The sequence below is a fragment of the Thalassophryne amazonica genome, chromosome 4 (assembly GCF_902500255.1).
Source record: "Thalassophryne amazonica chromosome 4, fThaAma1.1, whole genome shotgun sequence".
NCBI lineage: Eukaryota > Metazoa > Chordata > Actinopteri > Batrachoidiformes > Batrachoididae > Thalassophryne > Thalassophryne amazonica.
The window spans coordinates 81205491-81225135 of record NC_047106.1 but is presented as its reverse complement, the minus strand read 5'-3'; the positions used below and the strand labels follow the sequence as shown (position 1 = coordinate 81225135).

Sequence of the window (19645 nt, the reverse complement as noted above, 5' to 3'; positions counted from 1 at the left end):
CTTCTGTATCCAATGCCATCAGTATTTTTAGCAAGAATAAGGTTGCAGAGTTCTTTGCTTTTACCCATCATGAGATGTTTTTTGTGTGACACCTTGGTAATAAGACACGCCATCAGTTGGGACTAAACCAGCTGATATTAATTTGCACTGACAAGGGTCAGGATTGTTTTCTAATTACTGACAAATTTCAGCTGATATCTCGGCTTTACGTGCCTTTTTGCACCTCCCTTACTTCATGTGTTCAGTAGGTATTTTCCTGTCTCATTTCACATTATTACACATAATTTAATTTCTGTACTTAGTTGTTTTGGCTTCTTTATATGTGTGTATTACTTGGGTTGCTACTGACATCTGGTGACTGACTTCTTCCAAAAAAATTAGCAATGGAATGTATGGACCCGTGCTCCAAACACACTTGTTCTCTGCTCATTTCCATAATTGCTCTTCGTCTTTAGGCTGCCCCAGTTTGTTCAGGGTCACTGCAATGGATCCAGTACAGATCTGTATCAGGAGATGTCAAGTTTTATACTGGATGCTATTCCAGATGCCAACTCCAGTTGTACCAGCATACCAAAGAACCACATACGACATACACGAATGACATACAGCCCCTGGTCTTTTTAAGCAGTCTCTCAGTCAAGTACTAATCAGAACCTCCTTTTCTTAACATCTAATTTCTGACTGGATCAAGTGTTCACAGAGCAGAATGGGCTGCCAGCTCATTTTTGTAATGCTGGGGGGGAACAAAGTATGCAAGGATACACTTACTCATCAATGCTGTTTTATCTCCATTTGGCCTCGATCTGTCAGTGATGCTGCCTCCTGCCATGCCGGAAGAATAGACATAGATAAGGGCCCCTTCACACATAGTATGAATAAGTACAACTCAGGGGGGCTCACAGCGGAACAGCTTGTATGAGCGAACCATGACAACATCTCACCTTTGGCTAGGCCTGCACGATGCTCCTGCGACGGTTTGTGCACGAGGGAACAGTGTGAACAGCTGTTATAAAAAAGATAAATACATGCCACCCACAGGATTCAAACCTACACTTTCCAAAAGCTCTGATTACCAGATGGAAACTTTATCACAGCGCTACCATCGCTGGCCTGTAATTGGTGCGGAAACATGCCTGAAATCAACAAGGACATGGAGGAGGTGCACTGTGTGCGGCTGCTGCAGCCCATCACATAGACGAAAGATGTTTTATATATTTCCATGTGAGGACAGCAAGCAGAGACACGCTCCTCACGGAGGAATGTTGTAAGTTCATGTCCTTCCAAACACGGAACATGTCCTCCAGCTGGGACATCCAGGAGCAGAGATCTTTACAGCTGCGGCTTTGAGTAGACTTGCCCCCCCGTCTGTTCAGTGCCCAGACAAATGTGTCAGTCTGTTATGTCACTGTGTTACTGTGTTATGTGGTCATTCATTTTCATTATTTGCTATGTAATTGTGTATGTAGGTATTGTCGTAATTATTTATATATCTGTCCTGGCAGTGGTTTCTGTGTTTGTGATTGTCATCCAGCTGACAGTGTGCTGTGATCAGGTGACAGGCCCCTCCCCGTGCTGTGTGCGATCAGACCTCGCTGTCCGACCCCCATGTGATCAGATCTGTACATACATATAAGCATTTTATGCAAGTGTTTTCCCCCCACACCCCCTGGCACGCCAGATGTGTTGGGGGTTGCGAGACACATGCACCACATGTGTGTGGCTTTTTGCAAAGCCATACTCGTGGGGCACTTAGACACATTTCACATCCACCTCGACAGTGATCATCTGCTGACTGTTTTCGTGATATAGTACGAATGTCCACACATTTTCTATGTGCCAAACGAGCGGTGTTAGATGTTCGTGCGTGTCGGTTGGAATCTGGCCGACACGTGCCGCGAGAGGGTTCGATGGGCTATCGCAGTGCACACTCTGCCTTTCAGCCACTGGTGTGCACAGATACTTGTAGCAACAGGTGTACGAGGCGTTGGAAGCAGCTACGATTTTACAAGTATTGCATATATTTCCTGCTTCATGCCCACTTCATCCGCAGTTCGACCAAATTCGCACTATGTGTGAAGGGGCCCTAACCTTTGTTTAATCTCATCCTCACTCACTTGTGCTTGAAAACACTTGCAGACAATAAATGCATCACTGCAAAAACTTCAAATAAGATAAAATGCTTTCTCTCTGCTTCTGGTAATGTGACAACTTCTCTACACACTGGTTCACATCTGCCTCAGTGTTTGCTGCAAAAAACTAATTAAGTAGAACTGCACTTGAGAAATACAGACTTACAAGAGTGTCCCATTGCTGATTTTTGATATCTGATCATCTATATTTTTGGTGCAAAAATGAAATAAATGAATCAATCAAGTACCCTTTGGTGTTTGAGCACAAAGAATGGACAACACGACGAGAAACATGACCAGATTGACAGGTAAGAAAGTTTTATCAGCGTTTTTTACATCATGTCATTCTCAGAAAGAGAGTATAGGTGCATTTGGGTGGAAGAAAAGTGTTAGTTGTTAACGTGTCGCAGATCAGCTGTTTTTACAGAGGAAACACAGAGTTTTAAATAAAGTGGTACAAAGCATAAAAATGTCTTTGTAAAGCTCATTGCAGGTGTGTGCTGTCATCACTGCACTTTTAGAGATGACAACTTTTTTTCCAACTTGAAGCTGCTGGAGAAAACTGCAGATGAAAGTTGCAGCTCGCTGAAAGTGGGTGAAGTGGGCAGTTCAGTTGAACCCCGACCCCCTGCCCACAGGCCAAGTTTAATGCTGCGATCAACCCACAATACAAAAATAATAGTAACGCACAATGACTTGGGGAAGTAACTTTAATCTGATTCCTGATTTGGAAAGACTAACATGTTAGATTACTCCTTACTGATAAAGCGGTCAGATTAGAGTAACGCGCTACTAAGAAACACGTTACTAGCATCACTGGTTATATGTCATGTGACATGGATTATTCATACTATTTGCCGCTGTGTTTCATTGACCGTGCAATAGTTCTTTTTTCGTGTGTAATTTTGAAATTTGAATGAAATTTGCTATTGCACGCCCCGACCACCGGCGTATGCTCACACATGCGCTCATGAACGGTATGTTCCAGCTTTCACCTCATGAAATATTCATACCATTGAACTCATAAACATTCATTATTTGTATATTTGCTGTGAATTCAAGTTTTTAAAAAATGTGTTCAGGAGGTGGGGGTACTGGGCCACAATGGAAACAAGCACTTTATGCTTTTTTGTGTTACCCAGTATATTTATGTATCATGTTTATTTAATACATTTTTATACTGTATTATTCGATACATGTTTACATTTTACACAAATAAAAATCAATCATTCTACAGAGGATTGAAATATTCTAAATGTTCTGTTTAATTTGTCTAAGTCTGTTCCAATAACCTGTTTAATATCAATTGTTTTATTTTTAGATATTGATAATGAAACAGATTTTTGAAAACAATATGAAATACTATATTCAAATAATAATATATTGTAACATATCAATCAAAATATAGACTATGACAGAAAAAAGTGCTTATTATCAACTCCACATGTTGATCAAATATGTTTAATTGGTTCCAAGTGGCTTTTGAATGTTTGCATTGGATCAAAATGTACATTATTTCTACCTCAAATGTAAGTCGTCAGCTCACATACCAATCCACACATTTCACAACAAACCTAAATGTCCCTGACTCACATTATCAGTAACTACTGTATTCACATCCATATGTTTGTGCTTCATGTACGCTAACTGTGTTTATTCCTTCCTCTCTCTATATGTGTATATATGTCTGACCATGTTGGATGAATGTCAGTGTTTTTCTTAAAATAACTGTAATTGTGTGTCTCTTTGTATCTCAATGCCAACCATGTCTTAACAAACATAACACTTTGTCTGTTAAACTATGTAAGGGTAAGTACACCTCTTTGTACATCCCACCTTCAAACACAGCCTCATACGACCATCCATGAAAAGTCTACTTAAGCTCCCAATTTTCTGTAGGATTAGAAACTTCCTACGGGCACTGCACTAGTTTTAAAAAAATTGTGACATCAAGATAAAATGTGATCCCCAAAACCTAAATAATTGGATTTAGTTGTTGCAGCTAAGGGGTAATCTTAAGTAAAAGAAGCTGAAAGGGGACAAGTGGGTACAGTATGCAGTAATCGTAAAAGTAATTCCCTGAGCAGAAGACTGTCCAATCCTCATCCACAACATGAAACTCACGTTGCACTCTTCAACAGAAGACAGGTTTGAAATGCTAACACAGATATTTTAGCTTTTTCAAAATGTGTGGGGAAAAATGCAGTACTAGTGTTTAAAAAAATACCTGTGTAATGGAAATTGTACATATTTGGGTTTATATTGCAGTCCTTGTGTACGCTTATGTTTTTGCATATAAAATAGTAGATAATATGAATTTTGCCTACTATTTTAAACAATCGGCACAATTTCCTGAATTTTGAAAGCGGTGCAGAAATTGGGGCCAAACATCTGCAATGCCGGACTGCCATGACCCCCTGATCCTGTTTTATATATATGAAGCAGCAGGACCTTCGTGGCCGGGACGACGGTGGGGTATCGAACCCACGCGGCTCGCACCAAAAGACCATTCCTCTACCAGGTCAACCAAAGGGGAACTCCCCGTTAGCCAAGCTAGCGGGAACGTCTTTTCAATTGGGACCCGGGACTTTCATCCTGCTACACATCTCCCCACCATTTTTGACTTCGTCCCGAAGTCACAGGTACATGTTAGCATACTCTGTGACCCACATCCTGTTCGTGACGCCAGATTGAAGCAGCAGGACCATCGTGGCCGGGACGACGGTGGGGGATCGAAACCCACGCGGCTCACACCAAAAGACCGTTCCTCTACCAGGTCAGCCGAAGGGGAACTCCCCGTTAGCCAAGCTAGCGGGAACGTCTTTTCAATTGGGACCCGGGACTTTCATCCCGCTACATATACAAGGGAAGATTGAGAAGTTTTGAGCCTGACCCAGAAAAAGGTGGGTGTGCTTCTCCATCTTTTGCATTCTGAGGAACTACCATTTCTCAACATTGTACCCACTAAGTAAAAGCTTCACACATTCTTGAAAAATGTTGGTTTCTCAGAATGCAGTAGATTGAGAACCACACCCACCTTTTTCTGTGTCAGTTCAGAACTTCTCAGTCACCCCTCATATTTTAGCTCCCTGTGCCATCTTGACGTAAATTCCTCTATCTCATGTTAAAAGCTGACTTCATATGGTGTACACTCCATCATAAAACAAACCATTGCAGCCTGCTGACTTCTTTGTCACCTTTTGAACACATTGAGCCAGTGAAGTGAGGCTAAAATTGGGGTGATATGATAAAACTTCTTTCTGGTCATTAAAGTTCACATATAAGACAGTGAAACTGGGATCACAGTGAGTGTGGGCATATGGACATTTTTCTGACCTGGTCATACTGTGTTGAGATAAGCATGTCACAGTTTTGATACAGAAATATGCATGTGTGATGCTGGTCACACCAATTGGCTGAAATAACAGGAAAAGATGCCTTAGCTGGCATTCTTTGCACTTTCATCCAAAAACATTCAGCATATTATGACTGACAGGCCCTTGGTTCTTGCTCAATTTGCATTTATGGTAATCAGTCTCAGCCCCTTGGTGTTGGATGTTATTGTTGGATGTGCAGGAGCTGCTATGGTCATTCATCTAATTTACTGTGCGTGATTAGTGGAGCGATCTGGCTATTAAGGCATTATCACATTCTGCACAGATGAGTCACCCATAAACACCAAGTGGCTGATAAAGTGGTGAAATGAAGCGCTCAGTCAGCTGCTGTCTGGATTCAAACTCGTCAGACTTGAAAACTTGATAAACTGGAAGAATGTTTCGCTGCATGTAATCCACACTAAAACTTTTACATATGCATCAAAAACAAAGAAGGATTTTGTTTAAAACCATTTCAAAGTACACTCACTCTCCTATTTATAACTCTTGAAAATATTTACACATGGTCGAGTGTTGTTCAAACCTCCCCCAAATTAACGATGAACAATCAATAGAAAGTACTCAATGAACCATGTCAGGCATAATAAAAGTGGAAGTTACCCTTTAGAATGTTTCATATCTCAGTGTGCCCTATGGCGAATATTTTAATGGCCCTCTTTGAGAAAATGAGGGCTTGTCAAGATAAAGTGGAAATGACACAAAGCTATCTCATAAGCAGATGGACATTGTATACAATTTCAGCCTGCACTCTGTCCCACACACCTCCATGTGAGAAATACAAACAAATGAAGTCAAGCCATCATTAAGCGTCATTACACCACTCTGTGTATTTTTACGCTGCAATCGGAATCAGAATGCGTCTATGGGCAGGGCTTCTTAGGATTAATTTGAAATCTAATCAGTTACTAACATAGAATGGAATACAATCAGAATACTTTTGGATTACTTTCAACATAATCTGAATACTTTTGAAATACTTAAAAATCAATTACTGAAAATGATGTACTTCATAGTAAAAATAGACACACCCGCAAATGTTAATTTTTTTCTGATAAGGCACCCAGTACAATGTTTTAGAAATCACCAGGGTTTTTTTTGTTTTTTTGTTTGTTTAACAAAATTGAAATACACAGGTATGGATCAGATGCTTAACATTTTATTACACAGAGCAATGTCAGTAAATAAGCAGTGCATCAATTTTATTTTGCCAATTTAGTCCGTTATAATCGAAATACATTATATGTATAAAACGGACAAAATCTGTTATATGTATGTAACAAATTAGTTACATTCAGGAGGCGCCAAACGATCTACGGGGAACCTGCCTCATTTAATGACCGGACCAAAGCTTTGTCTGAAGAAATAAACGCCAGCCAGGCATTTTTGTGCATTAAAAAGATCATATTTGTAAGAGTGACTCTTTTTTCTAAGTCAGCTAGCAGAGTGGTACTTTAAAATCCTAAAGCCTGATTTGTGCTTCTGCAACTCTGTAATTCCGTGGCCATGCAATAACGTTGACATCCGCGTTAATCTTTTAAAGTTTTCTCTCACATCTTTATGTAATTTGCCACAGGAACGGTGGCTTTTTCTGGATTAATTTGTCCCTCAACAAGCATATTTATATAATCATCAACCTCCAAACCAAAGGTAAAGTGTACAATTTTCTCCATAAATTGCAGGTCATTTGAGCATCTTTTTCTAACTCGGTGTTATGAAGTTGGTCATATTTGCAGACTTTTCTGCTAAAAGTATTTTGATTCATGATCAAAATGTAATCGGCGGACGGACTGCAAAACCTTTAAAATATAATGGAGAGGAAAGAGTGAAACCAGGAAAGTGACAAATCACAGCCATTTGTGGTCTCCATCATTTAGCAGGTGTGCAAGTTCTCAGCCAGGCAGAGGGCTGTGATCTAAACCATGTTGTGAAAGTGTAGTGACACGGACCCACAACAGGGGGCGTAAATGAACGGACAATAGAAGGAGTTAAATTTGAACACTTTACTGTTGTGAATGCCACAACCACACACAGCAGATTATAGAATAAATACAAAGTCAATGGATAAAGGTGTCGTGTGGGCAGGCTCGACGAAAGGAGACGTCCGTCTAGAGAAGAACCAGAACCACACGATTTCCTCCGCCACCGAACCCGAAGGATACTGGAGCCGCCAGGTCCCGAGTCCCTCAGGTGGCCACCGTCTCCGCGTGTCGGATCTGGTACTGTCGTGCAGCGTCTGTCTATTCACTTATCTGGCGGAAAGCAGAGCGAAGCAGTCGCAGCCCACGCCGGTCCACCGGGGAGACAGCTGCAACAATGTATCAACTGGAATCAATATCGGAATATTCAGGCTGAGAGTATTACCTCCGTAGAAGAACGCTATCTCGGCGACGTGGTGGAGGTGTCATCCTGCTTTTATCCGGGGTGAAGTGCAGATGATCGGTGACAGCTGTCACAGTTGATGAGTGACAGCTGTCACCTCGGCTGTTCCTGTGAGGCGGCAGCGCCCTCTCGTGCCTGAAGCCCGCAGTTCAGGCAGGGCGCCCTCTGGTGGTGGGCCAGCAGTACCTCCTCTTCTGGCGGCCCACACAACAAACCAGTTTGGTTCATCATACCCAGGGATATGTGTGAAACTTAACACCATTGGAGACAACAAGCAGCATTTTCTTAATGATCACCTGCCTTGAATTACGCCCTGCCTCGTTTAGGCACCGAGTCTGAGCACGGTTTGAAAAAAATTAAACGGCCAGCATTTTAATGATGTAAATACGGTATACACCTTCCTCGAATCTGTGAGTGTTAGTGCTGACGGATCCGCGCGTCGGGACGCAGCCGACGCGGTGCGGCGGCACAGGAAAAACACGTGTTGATAACCATTTGTAAAATCCAGGCGGCTTTTGATGGCTTTCAGTGGAGTGAGTATATGAGAAATTGTTTAACAGGCAGGACATGTTCCAACTTGTCCTTAAGGCTTTCAACAGAGGTGTTTTTCCTGTGGCGGAGCGTCGCGGCGGCTGCGTCCCGACGCGCGGACCCGTCCGCACGTCTTTCATTAAAAAAATCTCCTTTAACAGTGGAATATCCGGATAAAATGCTGAAACCGACTTCTTCTGAAACTTCTCTGTTCTCTCACGACGTCCTGGATCAATAGAACCTGAAATGTGGAGGTTTTCAGCTTGAACAGGCTGACAACAGCGGCTGAGAGCGCTGAGCGACGTCTCGCACCGTGAAAAGTCCTTAAAGCGACAGAATCACCTCAAAATCTCTCATCAGCCGTTAAAATTTTCACTGAAAACCATCTTAATTTTTCAAACCGTGTCCACTTCGATGTGTCTCACAGGTTTAGAAAAAATTTTGATCAAACAAAGCGCCAGTCTCTCAGCAACTTCTCAGACAAAGGAATTCCGACGAGGGGCTGGACGACTCCTCCCACAAGGAGTGCTCACAGGGGAATGACGTCTCCGACAGGCGTGGAAAAACTCACGCATGCGCACGAGGGTTCAAGCATGTCTGACGTAAAAACATATGAATGAAATCCATATAGTTTTTGAAAAAAATAAAAAGGACCGTTACTTTATTGACAGACCTCGTATTTCCAGAAAAAAAAAGAAAAAGAGTTTGTGTACAATCCTCACTCCAGCGAAAAATCACATCTGACATCAACAATTCAACACAAACTTTAAATATGAGTTCAAAAATAATTCTGATGATGTCGTTTGAGATGCTGTGCACCAACTTTGTGTACTTCCAAAAAAAAAAGACTGTGTACTTCCTCAGTGCAACGAAAAAAAAAAAAAAAAAATCACGTCAGAAATGAGTCCAGCTTTTCATTCTACGTAACTTCCTCCTAACAGCTCTTCATGTGTCCAGACGACTTACAGCGCAGTGGGTTTGCTTTGTCTGTGTGTGAGTGTGTGCATGTGTGCGCACGCTTGCATGTGTATGTGCGCTTGCGTGTGCGTACGCAGAGTGCAATGGTACCAAATGTATGGAACCAAATTTGCACCCTAATGGAACCAAAGTACACTCTAAATACAATGCAACACAAATGGGATGCATAATCCATGTCATGTGACATAAAAAGCACCAATCAAATGATAAGGATCCACTCAGCTGTTATATAACATCTGATATTTAGTACTTGGCCTATTGTACAGGTGACGTCACTACAGTGCATTTTAGTACTATTTGCCATGCATCTGTCTCCCATGCACACTTAATGGCTCTCGCTGTGCTTCAGTGGTGTGTCAGCAAGCTATGTGCCAGCTGGAGTAAACTGCTTGTGAGACACAGAGCCTACTCTGCCCCCTACTCTTGGCTTCCTGGTAGCCAAATTTTAGATAATGTAGCTTTAGTTAGGTGTCATATACAACAAATAAATGTTTTTTGTCTCATTAAATAGAACGTTCCATCTTTCAACTTGTAAATATTCTTGGTATTGCACTCACAAACATTCATAATTTGTATAATAATCACTGGACTGAAATACATGTTTTCATAGAAATTACATGACTCAGCATATTGTTTCTAATTATGGAACTGATCACTTTCTGAATTTTCTCCTGTTTGTTTGTCCCCAGTGGGCAAGAGATTCTTACATGGAATTTTAGAACCATCTCGTGTATTCCCATCTGTCTGGAGCTAGATCTCAAGAACTGCACAGTAGAGTTATGCCAAATTTGGTACAATATTCGGGTTTACCCCTGCCGTCATGTGCATATTATATAACGGCTGAGTGGAAGCATTTCTTCACCATTGTTTTTTTTTCTGTCAATTATTATTTTGCCCCACTTTGCTTTGTTTTTGGTCTCACTGCAGTCTCTTGTACTTACCTTTGTCTTCCCTGGCCACGCCCCCTTCCAGAACCTTCACTGACACCTGCGTCCTGTTCCACTAATTACATTACATTATTTAAGCCCTCACAGTCTCACAGTCCCTCGCCAGATTGTTGAATGTATTTCACTTTCCAGCCCTCACGCCTTGTCCTGTTTTGTCAGCTTGCAAACAGTTGGTGGTAATTATGACTTGAGACTTGACTTGGGACTTGCTGATTCATGACTTGAGAGTGACTTGATGGTGACTTTGTCCCACCTCTGCATTATAGTGAGCTCAAGCTCTGTTGTGTTTAATATAAACTGGCCAAGACTTTAAATTTCCTCATCATTTCTATCATAATTTTACTAGACTTTGATTTTTTTTGAATTCTGGCTCTGATTGTTACTGGTATTGTGACTTGAGTTTTCACTGCGCCAATTGTATGAATTATGTTGGTGTTAGCAGCCTTAAGGGCCTACAGTCATTATGCTACACCACATCACCCTCCACTGGATGTATACTGAGCTGCAGTAAACTACATTTTAGCATTTTAGAATGCCAAGTCCTACTTCTGAAGTTATTTTGGTGAAAGTAACTCAAAGGTATTGGTGTTACACATTACAATTCACAGAGAGTAATATTGTAATGCAACTAATTACTGTGAAATAACAGTAACTAGTAATCTATAATGTATTACATTTTAGAAGTAACTTGTCCAACACTGGTGGTAAGGAGTCAATTTAAAAGTTTGAGAAGTATTTGGAGGTATTTATAAGGATCTGACTATCCACAGAGATAAAGCGATCCAGCGTCACCTTATGTAGGTCACTTTTAAAGTTGTCACCCCATGTAGGGTGGCATTAAATGGTAAATGGACTGCATTTATATAGCGATTTTCCATCTGCATCAGAAGCTCAAAGTGTTTTACAATTATGCCTCACATTCATCTACTACACTACACCATTACATAGCATTAGCATCACTGCATTAGACTGTGTTTGTGTTGAAGCCTTCATGTGAGGATTACTTAGGAAGTAACCACTTGATTATTATCAGCATTTTCAGGTCAGAAAAACAGCAGCTAAGTAGTGGAACCTGAGGAACCTGTTATTTTAAAGTTATCTGCCCAGTGAACAACAATAACCAACTCACCAGGGGCAGAAGCATCGTCATTACACACAAATGGCAATCTTGTATCACAGGGTTTGAGGGTCCATTTGTGTGATGAAGCACCACAGAATTTGCCCTCCAAGCGAAGTGGATTTTGAGCTAACTCCCAGTGTGTGAACGAGGATGTACTCCCATCAGACCACAACATGCTTGGGCATCTGAACAGACCGATCCATGCAAAACCATGCTTGGTGTTTTGCAATAAACCTTTAATCTTCAGACTCTCATTTTCGTTCCTCACAGTGGCCAAGTTGAAGAAATTGTTCTGGCATAGGTCCGAGCACTGTACCAATCCTTTCTTTCTCTTACAAGAACAAATTCAGGATCCAGCTGAGTTCCTATACAGTAAAAATAATTTGAAGATATTTTTATTTGTTAGGAAAAAACATTTTTATATTGTCTTACTTTCTTAGTTTGCCTTATACCTACCATTATTGCAGATGAATGGAAAAGCTTCTGTGCAATTATCATCATCCCACAAAGTTACACCTTTGCTATTAATACAGTACTGATTACCTAAATAAAAATCTGGCTGTTTGTTGCCCCACCGTCTGTATTCAGCCCCACTGCCTGTGTAACCATCTGTCCACTGCCAGGTGATTAAACTATACAGTCCAATCCAGACCTCAGAATCGCAACCACCAGATGAACAAATGAGTTTGTGAACCTGTTCCATTTCTTCACTGTCTTCAATGGTGGCCATGTCAGCATAGTTCTGTCTGCAGTAAGTCTGAGCTTCAGTCCAGGTCATCCTCTGAAGAACGTAGTGGTACTGACGGAGAAGACGTGTGGGACAGATGGACCACCCTGTGAGGATAACACCTTAGTGACTATCAAAAATTTGACAGGTGTCACACAGTTTCTCTGTCTCAAAACAATGTTAAACACACTTGGACATGGTCAAAGATTTCACTGACCTGAGAGAAACAAGACTACCAACAAGATCCGATCCATCATGATACTGTTCTCTTTGTTGTCTGAGCGAATGTTCTTTATTAAAAAAAAAAACAAAACTCCGCAGGTCTTAGGCAAATTTAGGCAAAGTCCTCACCCGTTGTTCTGTTACAAAGTCCACTACAGTCTTCACCCTTTGTGATGAAGATATCATGAAGTCAAATTTGATGGGTTTGCCACAACCATTCATTATATAGTACCAGGTATTCATATGCAACAACACACCGGGCTTTACAATATTTAAGTTTATGACTCTTTCTTGTTTGGAGGTTGTTACTGGGATTTAGCCCCCCCCACACACAAAGAAGAAAACCTCAGGAGTCTTTGGAGAAAATTTCTTTATTATTCTTTTTAATTTCAAAGTGAACACAAATCTCCACATGACTGGAATTCAACTGTGGGGTTGTGGAGGGAAAATATTACTTCCTGTTAAGTGCATCCTGCTTTTAAACAAAGTAGTCTGAATGGAAAATAGTGGGAGTTTTCCTTAGATGACCATGGCATATGCAAATAGATTCATAACTGAACATGATATGCAACATCAGAATCAGATTGGAGAATTGGAGTCAGGACCATACAAGCCACTGGCCATCAAATAACTGGAAGAAGTAACTCCCCTGGCACATACTGACGACCACCGACCCTTTCCATCTGCATCAGATGCTCAAAGTGCTTTACAGTAATGCCTCACATTCACCCCGATGTCAGGGTGCTGCCACACAAGGCGCCCACTACATACTGGGAGAAACTAGGGAATTAAGGACCTTGCCCAAGGGCCCTTAGTAATTTTCTGGTCAGGCTGGGAATTAAACCAAGGATCGTCTGGTCTCAAGCCCAAGAGCTTAACCACTAGACCATCACCTCTCTCCCCTCCTTTATGCCAAAAGACTTCTGTAGTTAAGTTGAAGTAACTTAAAGAAACCCATGCAAATTGTTTCATCACTTTTTCGGTTCATTTTTTAGAGTGTACTGATAAAGTTTGGAGAAATGTGCTTACCAGTGAAAAATGTAATAATGGACAGACATGCTTTCAACACCACCTGTCAAAAGTTATCTTGATGTGTTGCCTGCAATGCTCTAACACAGAATCATCAAAAAGAACCTCCGCTCCTCCACAATGTCCCTGATCTGCCATGGTCATTCACTGCAGCTGTCATATTTGAATGGCAAGACAAGATGCACTTCGTACTGGTGGACTCTTACTCAGGGTGGTTTGAGCTTCACAACTCATAGTGTTCCTCACACCCTCGTGACTGACAGTGAAACCCAATTCACTGATACTTTGTAGACGTTGCACACACATGGGACTTTAAACACATCTGTAGTAGTCCCCATTACCCCCAATCAGTCCCACATGCTTGCAACATTCCCTGTGTGGGACTTCCCTCGCCTGCTCAGTGCCTTCTGTCCAGGATGACCCGGACATTCCTGCCAGCGACTAAGGCAATGTTGTTGTCCAAGCAAATGTTAGGTCCACTATAATAAAACACAAAATGGGGGGAAAGTGTACTATGACTGGACTGTTCAGCCTCTTCCTGCATTAAGGCCAGGTAAAACAGTCAACGTCCAGACCACACGTGGTTTGACAAGGTAGCAATAGTGGAGGGCTCAGCTCCACAACCCAACAGCTACATAATAACATCACAAGGAGCCAGGTACATAAGAAATAGAAAACATCTTCTCTGTGTTGATGAACCTACACCACCTGCCTCTGAGGAAGACATGCCACCAATGCCATCTTCAGCAGCATCTGATTCCAGCACTGACCACAGTGATGCACCACTGCCCACACCATCTGATGTAGTTCCATTGAGGATTCATCTGACAGGCAGATGGTGGTGAGTTGTGCAGGAAGAGTCAGTCGACTTGCCAACATTATCTGGACTATGTCACTAAATAACCCCTTATCTGGAAGAAATGGGATATAGAGTGTGGTGCTATCACTTTTAAGCATAGACCGACTCGGAGGACGTCACTAGATGGCAGCTGCTGTTAGGTTTGATGCACCTGCAGAAGGTGAATAACAATAGGTAGTGAGTTGTGTAAAACAGGCACGGACTGTTGGCCACTTCACCATCCTTTCTACAACCTGGATGGAACACCAGGTTGTAGCCCAGCCAGTCTCATCCAGCCCAGGCTCATGTTTTTTTTCATGCTCCCGTGATGAAATGAGTCAAATTTTCGTGATGGTTTTTTTTTTTAACTCACTATTCCTAACCCTACTCCTACCCTCGACCCTAACCTTAACCATAACCTACTCTTACTCTTCCCCCACCCTAACCATAACCACCCCTGACCCCCCGCTTCCCTCTTAATTTCGTGCAGCCATCACAGAATGAATTAGAATGAATTTGTGTTGCTGTGACAAAATTGAGGCGCTTTTCGGCACAATATCATGAACCAGTAGATTAATGTATATTTCATGCTGCTGAATCACGACTTGCCGTGAGACCAGGTTGGTCCATCAGAGGTTACATCCCCATTAAAGAAACCTATTTGCAGATTGTTGGTCTGAAATAATGCATATGAAGCATTTTGTCCAAGGACCCAAAGAGGTAGCATGACATGGAATTGAACCTGGGGCTACATATTGCCATTGGTCTACTTTTATGTCAGTTCTATATGAAGGTCTTTTTGTTTCCAGTGGGATAGGTGCCATTCCAACTTTTTCATAAATGCTGTAGCTGTAATGCTGAGGTAGTGGACCTTTGGAATAAACATTTAATTCCTGGGTGTTCATTTGTGCCTCTCCTTTTGATTACTGTGTGTAAAGTCTGCATTATCTCAAGCTTCTTGATATTGTTGGCTATTTAATTATCCAGCTGAATCTTGAATCTCTTCAAGATGTCACTTAATGAGGAACCTCATCTGTAGGATCTAAAATTCTAGCATTGTTCTCTGGAAACCTTAGCTTCACACACACACACACACACACACACACACACACACACACACACACACACACACACACACACACACACACACACACACACACACACACACACACACACACACACACACACACACACACACACACACACACTCATAACTGCAAAAAACAAACAAACAACAACAACAAATAAGGAAAACAAGAAGAAAAAGCATTCGTTTTTCAGATTGTCCCTGAAACACAGCCCCAATTAATCCATAAATGATGTCAGTTAATCATTCAGTTACCATTATTTCCATTATTTTGTGTAATCTTCTGGAATATTGCATGCTCTTTTAAGAGACATTCATCTAAGTGCATGTAAACTGCTGATCCAGTGGAAATCTAATAATCTATTTGTAGCAAGAATTTTGAAATAACTTTGTGAAAATAAAGTAGATATTCTAACTAATTTATCACATTCATTGTTTGATAAATTTGAATATGTGCAGCAGAGAAGATTCACACTGAAAGTTGTCAACCGAGTATATTCTCTGTATCATACAAAATAATGAATTGTCTGCAAAAAATGTCAAATATCAAGTTCAGGTGAAATCATCAAACTGTTAGTGAGGGACTTTCCCCATTGTTTTTGGGAGGTTCATAGCTCAAAACAATGTTCACAATGGTCTAAAATGATAGTATATAGTCATATCACAGTATGGGCCAATTCAGTCAAAACATTGAAGGAAATTCTAAGCAGCTGTATTGCTGAGCGAACTGTTCTTCCACATTGTGCACCCTGTTTAGTGTGGAGATATGATATTGACCAAGCAACAATCAGGTATGGATTGTTTGGTACAGTGGCCTCAGCTAACTGAAATAAGAAGCAACTCCTGTGATACATACAGACACGCACCGACACCAATGGGCCCATTGGTGTCGGTGCGTGTCGCAGACTGAATAGCCCGCCCTGCTTCCACTACACATGCGGCATTTCAGAGCTCAGCAGCTTGTCTGAGACAGAGTCTCTTCACCCAAAGTGATCAAATGATGAATGTGATTATTAACCATCAGATAGCAAGGTAAAACCTCTTAAAACATTCTCAAGTCAGTTTTAACCCCTTAACGCCCACATTTATATAGCTGTATATAAAAAAATGTTTTGTGTGTGTTTTTGCCTTTACGTAGATGGTAAATAATGTTGAGATTATTCATTTCACTTTTGCACAAAAACTAGATAGTAATATTGGGTATTCTGGTAATGACTTTATGTTATAATGTTATAATAATAATGACGGTATGTTGCAAATTTGCAACAACAGGCATACAGGTCAATTTGGTAAGTTGCATATTTGAGTCAGAGATTGTAGCATATAATGTGACGATGGGCGTTAAAGGGTTAAGCAGAAACAAGGCCGTTTTAAGCAGAAAACAAGACGATACTCTGTGACTCTGAAATGACGGATGCGCGGTGAATGCATCAGCTAGCAGCTCGTGTAGCTGCGGCGCTCTGATCACTTCCTCCATCTTTTATGATGAAATAATGCTGAATTTATGCAGAAATGATTGTTGTACAAAAGCTTCAGATATCTGTTGGTGAGATAGATGATGACTGCAGTGCAGTTTTAAGCAGAAACGAGGGGATAAACTGTGAACCGCGGCTAATGACGCATGCGTAGTGAAGGCATGGTGGACGGATTTTTAGTGGGGACCATGGTTCGGTCAGTGACACCGGTATAGAAAGGAAGCACATGTCTCAGTGTCAAGGACGAAGGCCAAGGGGCTACTCATGCTCCATGTGGCTGTGACAGATAGATGGATACTTTCAAGAGGTGGGGATGGATTGGTTGTGTCCCTGCATGCTGGTTATCCAGGACCCAGAGTAGATCCATAGTGTGATGTGTGTGGTGTGCTGATCTATTCTGGTAAATATGCAGTAGATCTTACGTCTTTGTAAAACTTGATCATGTTCAAAATTGAAATAATCTGAAATACTTATTTGGGATGCTTGTTTCAAATGATCATTTCAGTTCAGTTATCATGGGCACAAGAATGTGTGACTGATGTTGGCACAGACGGGAGATTTAATGGGGGACTGATGAGGGATTTAAAACAAAAAATAAATAAAAAAGCTCCCCTAACTAGGTAATCGCACAGTGCAAAACACTCAACAATTTATGCACTTTTGTAGGTAACACAACAGAACTCCTTTTAACACACGACAACAGAGATTGAGGTGTTTAATTTCCTGATCCATTTGTGGGGTTCTGCTCATTTATTATCCAGCAGCTGTTGCTCTTTACCCTCCACTTTATACTTTAATAGTACCTTTTTCATCGATAATTATTTTAGTCAAAAATAAATATAAGAATTGTGTAGGTGTGTATGTCAGCAGTGAGAGAACAAGCAGACGTGTGTGTGTGTGTGTGATGTGAGAAGTGGATACACTCCAATCCCTCCACTCTGTTAAGTTTATGATTGGATCTAAATATGTGTTTCCCCACCCGGCTGTATTGATCCTCCCAGCCTTAGGACAATGTGTCCCAAATTAGTAAATCGACGACAGAATCTTGAAGTAATTAATTTCTATTCAGAGGATTGCTTTGTTCTGTTTGTTGCTCCATGTGGGAATATAGATAACAGAACCAATGTGGCTTATTATCAGCTTTTTGGAAGAAATCGATTCAGTGTTGTTTGCCAGAGCTATTTTGAGCTGAAGCAGAACAATCAGGCCTTAAAACATGAGTATTTAATGCAGAAATGAGCCGCCACCTCATACATTCTGTAGTGTCCTGCTGTTTTAGGCCACATTATGTGCATTGTTGGAAGGAGACTGTGGTGAGGGAAGACAAATCCAATATTCACAAGCTGGACTTAAATGTTTCCTTTAAGCCAAACAGTCAACGGTTCTCTGAAGCTTTAATTAACTTTCAATTCAGTTTATTTATATAAAGCCTAATCACAATGTAAGTTGCTGCAAGGCATTTCACAAGGATAAGATCTAACCTTACCAACCCCTTTCAGCGAGCACGTAGGCAACAGTGGTAAGGCAAATCTGTATTTGGTGTAATTTGAGGATGAAACCTCAAACAGACCAGATTCGAGGTGGGTGAAAGCAACCAACTGCTTTGGTCATACTATCAATAACTTAAATCAATTAAAGTACAAAGTAGAACAACAACATTTTCAAACATGCAAAATAATGACAGAAAGGTTATAGTCCTCAGGTTACAGTTATGTTATACACTCACGGGCTGCTTTATTAGGTATACCTTACTAGTCCCACGTTAGGTCTCCTTTTGCCTGCACGTGTTACAATAGCGTGGCTTCGTAGTAAAAGTGTGGGTACTAGACTGGCCTGCCTGCAGTCCAGACCTGTCGCCCATTGAAAATGTGTGGGACATTATGAAGCACAAAATATGACAACAGAGACCCGGGACTGTTGAACAACTAAAGTCGTACATCAAGCAAGAATGGGAAAGAATTCCACCTACAAAGCTTCATCAATTAGTGTCCTCAGTTCCCAAACGCTTATTGAGTGTTGTTAGAAGGAAAGGTGATGTAACACAGTGGTAAACATATCACTGTCCCAGCTTTTTTGAAACGTGTTGCAGGCATCCATTTCAAAATGAGCAAATATTTGCACAAAAACAACAAAGTTTATCAGTTTGAACATTAAATATCTTGTCTTTGTGGTGTATTCAATTGAATATAGGTTGAAGAGGATTTGAAAATCATTGTATTCTGTTTTTATTTACATTTTACACAACGTCCCAACTTCATTGGAACTGGGGTTCTACAAGTACATGTTAATCAATGCAACAGTTGAATAAAATATGAAGTAAATCCTAGTCAATTTCACATGGAAAGCTACACTCCACATTACATGGAGAAATGTGGCAGGGGGTGGGGTTTGAACCTGGAACCTTTCACACTGAAACCAAGCACACTAACCACTTGGCCACCACCCCTGCCTGGCTCATATTGAAGCACATTGTTACTTAACTCAATACATTTACACTTAGGGAGCATGAATGTCCAAAAATCATCAGACACAAGGGGGTTATTCCATCGTTTGCACGGTTTATTTTTCTGTAGGTAATTCGGTTGGTGAGGCTTACCATCGAGCCGAGGCAGTGTCGCTCCAACAGCGGTCAAGGTGTGGAGTAATCCATCAAATGTGAAAATCCATCAAATCCATCAAATGTGAAATGGTAATTCTGTATCAGAACCCACATCAATACTTTTGCATGGTAGCTTAAATTCACCTATTTTGGCGGTGGCGTTGGTATGCAATTTTCTCTCGCTCTCAG

At 41.2% G+C, this 19645-nt stretch overlaps 1 protein-coding gene and 1 long non-coding RNA gene across 2 annotated transcripts in view; one reads left to right on the top strand and one right to left on the bottom strand.

The window, feature by feature from the left end:
- Window positions 1-19645, top strand: part of dner (delta/notch-like EGF repeat containing) — a 260493-nt gene that overhangs the window by 103246 nt on the left and 137602 nt on the right. The window lies entirely within an intron of this gene.
- LOC117508399 lies at window positions 204-19575 on the bottom strand. Its single transcript, XR_004560079.1, has 3 exons — window positions 19565-19575; window positions 2207-2211; window positions 204-358 (listed from the first exon to the last, which is right to left on the bottom strand). It is a non-coding gene; the product is annotated as an uncharacterized LOC117508399 (long non-coding RNA).